At 34.6% G+C, this 3895-nt stretch overlaps 1 long non-coding RNA gene across 1 annotated transcript; it reads left to right on the forward strand.

Moving 5' to 3' along the window:
* Nucleotides 1–2388: 2388 nt before the first annotated feature.
* On the forward strand, nucleotides 2389–3481 carry LOC127864717 (uncharacterized). Its single transcript, XR_008042229.1, has 2 exons — nucleotides 2389–2862; nucleotides 3399–3481. It is a non-coding gene; the product is annotated as an uncharacterized LOC127864717 (long non-coding RNA).
* Nucleotides 3482–3895: the final 414 nt, after the last annotated feature.

Consider the following 3895-nt stretch of genomic DNA (forward strand, 5'->3'; position numbering starts at 1 on the left):
AGGAAACAGAAGTAATGGGGTGATATGAAATTTATGTTCATTAATTATTTGAAGGGGTAGGGCCTGATTTAATAGCTCTCCTCTGTGAAAGGGGATTTGCATGTTCAAATGCATTTAGATAGAAATATAACAGACAATGGTATATGGTAATGTAATTTAATTTGAATTGTATTATGTATTGTAATTTATAAATATTAGTATGCGTGGTTCAATGCTGGACACTTGCAGACAGGGAATATAGCCGTAATGCTCCAACATAAGACCCTGTCTGTTTGGAACCTCATGAGAATTGGGCTATGAAGAAGAAACAACCCCCCAGAGTGGCGTTTAGACAATATTTAAAAGGGATATATGTAATAACCCTTATAAAAACAAGGATAATGATAACCTGTCGCCAAACGGTCACCTTTATAGGGCCACATAAAAATTATAAGTAAAAAAATGAACTTTACAGTTAAGAATGAGACAGGACAGATAAATTTATACATAAAAGTATATTATTTACATTATGTACAGTACTATATGCATTTATTTATATAAAATACAAGTTGCCACCCTGGAGGGTTTAAAGGAGGAGAGATTTGGAAGTGTAGGCTGGCGTGAGTGGGGAATAAACCAGCAGGGGCATTACCAATAGGTTGGTCTAAGGGAGGTAATTGTGGAGGTGGAGTCGATGACGGTTGTTTCCCATGGACCAGAGGGAGTGCACTGTAGAGGAAAAAAAGTATGAAAACAATTGAAGGAAAATTAAAAAAGTGTGATATAAAATTGGTAAAAAAGACCAAATAATATCTCAATGCAGGGGAAAACCCACAAAGTGCTCTTATCCAACCAATATTAATTAAATATAGGGGATAACAAGAGAGAAAATAGTACAAAAGTACCTTATCTACTAAATAAAATAGCAATTTAACACAAAAATAAGGACATTTGCTATATAAAATAGCAATTTAACACAAAAATAAGAGAATTTGCTATATAAAATAGCAATTTTAACAAGAAATAAGGAAATGCAAGGTACAAAATTTGCTATGATGGAAAAATAGCAATACTAAGAAAATTTACAATAATACCAAAGAATTGGTAATACCCTGGATAGGGCTAAATAAGAGTTTTGCAAGGTATAAGGCCCTGCACCGTGCACTCCAGTCCGACATGGCTCTTTGAATTTGAAGGGAAAAGGGTGGGGTGTCATGAGGGAAGGGAGAGGGTGCAATGCAGCCAACATACCCGGGTTACTGTACAGCCTCGTCCTTTCTTTTAAATAAAAACTGTCATAAAATATGAATATATTAAGAATCTGAAGAATGTAAATGGTGGACTAACGTCATACTCTTATAAAAAAAAGAAAAAAAAGAGAGAACCAGGTCAATACCATTGGCCTGGTTTGGAAAGGGCAAGGTTGAACAATAATCCCGTTAAAAACTAAAATGAAGTTGTGTCAAAATGACACAAATCCAACACAATTACAATGACTGCGTCAGATTTGTGTAAAAAATTACAAGGTTTAAAATAAATCTGTCACATGACTGAATAATTTATTTTAAACTTAGTAAACTGCTAATTTTCTCAGCAAAAATATAAAAGCAAAAACAACCGTAATGCAATTAATTTATAAATCCATCATATGCTGGAGCCTTGACCACTTGTATATGTATATGCGAAAACATAATGACGTGACCTTGTTTATGTGTGAAATACATACACTACGGGCGGAGACAAACTTAATTGGCCAGACACATTAACTATGCTTACATGTAAATGCTAATACATCCGCGCACATTATATTTACTATGATCTTAAATATTATTATAATTGTTCTTTTAAAATTTGTTAACTACATGTAACTAATCTTTTTAAAAAGATTTTTTATTTATTTTATGATGCACATCGATTCGGCATCATGTCGCGAATTGCGGCTTGCCTTGGTGGACAGATGCGTAGCTTGGCTGCGAAATGCGACTTGCCGCCGCATACTAACGCGGCTTCAACAGCTGACACGGCACCGACTCGTTTCACCTTGCCGTTGCGGATCGCGAAATACTTTGTTCCCCGTTGGCTAAACTGTATATTAAGGATGTTCGATCGTTTCCACTTTACGGTAATTGATTCACTATATCGTGAAAATTAAAAACCTTTATATATTTTCACGGTTTCAAAATATTAGGTTGGAATAAACGAATGTAAATTCTAGTTTTACTATTTTGATAATGCGCCTTCAAATTTTCGGCATTTACATATTTTCGAGATTAACTGCACTGAAACCAAGCGTTCGATTGCTTGACGTCACTTCGTGATCGACATCGATGAAACGCTTGCTTACGCTGTAGATGTTATTTTCTGTGCAAATGCAAGCGTCTATTGATAACGAAACAATAATTTGTCAACATGAGAATCAGATACTTGGCTTAATAATTTTCATTTAAAATGTCTAATTTGGATATAATTCGGAATACAAAACAAAACTTAAAAGGTATTGAAAACAACAACGTTCAAAAAAACAATGTGGATTTCAATAGAAAGACTATTTCCACCGACAATCAGGATTTCCGGTATGACCACTGTTATTTTGACGATTTTTCTATCGGTTCGTCGGTAAGCGTGACCACATGTGACAACAGCGATGCTAGTTGGATATAAAATTGGTAGACGTGTCGTTGAACTCGACACATTGACGGAATCGCTTTTAGCATGCAGTGCTTGTCAAGTGCCCATGAATTTACTTAACACTGTAGAAAGCATGGATTTCGGACAGGCATGTGTTTTGGACATACAGTTTAGCAATTGTGGTGCAGTAAACAATGCGGCTACTGGACGGAAACATGGCAGAGTTTATGACATGATCACAAAGCTTGCATTTGGGTAAGACTTCTTTGTCTTTTTGGTACATTGGTGCATTATATCATGATTTATTGTCTAAATTACGGATACTTTTGAATACATTCAGATAGTTATCTCTAAGTAATTCGCGTGTAGTCTACATGCATACATTTTTTATATTGTACTTGCTATACTTTTCCTTCATATTTTGTCTGATTTACTGCCAGTAAACACAATTACAGTAGAATGTGAATGGTTATCCTTAGTTAAACATGTATATTTTAAAGTGACATAAGTTTATTTTCTTCCTGCAGTCCTAGTTATTAATACCGGTAATAAATATGAAATTTTACAAGTTTACAAAACATAAATATTCTCAATTTGTCAAATACGTATTGGTTTTGAAAATAAAGGGCTTGCATTAATTATTATTTGTGTGTATGTAGATCACTAGGTCTTATAAAATGTTGTAACTTTTGTAAATTAGTGACATTATTTCATATTATTTTATTCCGCATAAGCATATTCTAGCATTGTGCATTGTCAACTGTTCTGTCATTTACTGCAATCTGTTTCAGGTAAATCAAAAACTGGGTGTTTCACCTGGGACTTTCACATCGAAACTGGCCCTTCTCCATGACCTTCAGCACAAAAAAAGAAAGGCTATAGCTGTTACTCGTGCAGCAAAACAGTGACGCATAAGACTTAAAACTCGAACGGTATTTTTAATTATGGGCATTTTATATTTAAAACACAGTATTCTTCATTTGTATGCCCCCAATTGGCGACATAGTTTTCGCACTGTCCGTTGGTCGGTCAGTCCCTCACACTTTTCGTGCCTGCTCTCTTATTCAAGTAGTTTTCATCCGATCTTCACCAAACTGGGTTTCTTACAATTGTATGGATTATTTTTTTATATAGTTACAAAGTTGGAGTTTGGGGCATCCGTGTGGTGTGGACACATTTCTTGTTGTAGATTGTATCAATAGATCCATCCATTATATATGCAAAGTAGTAGTAACATTTAAAAGCATATGCTAATGTTTGTAAATTGATTATTGTAAAAGCATTAATG

This window comes from Dreissena polymorpha, chromosome 1 (assembly GCF_020536995.1).
Source record: "Dreissena polymorpha isolate Duluth1 chromosome 1, UMN_Dpol_1.0, whole genome shotgun sequence".
Lineage (NCBI taxonomy): Eukaryota > Metazoa > Mollusca > Bivalvia > Myida > Dreissenidae > Dreissena > Dreissena polymorpha.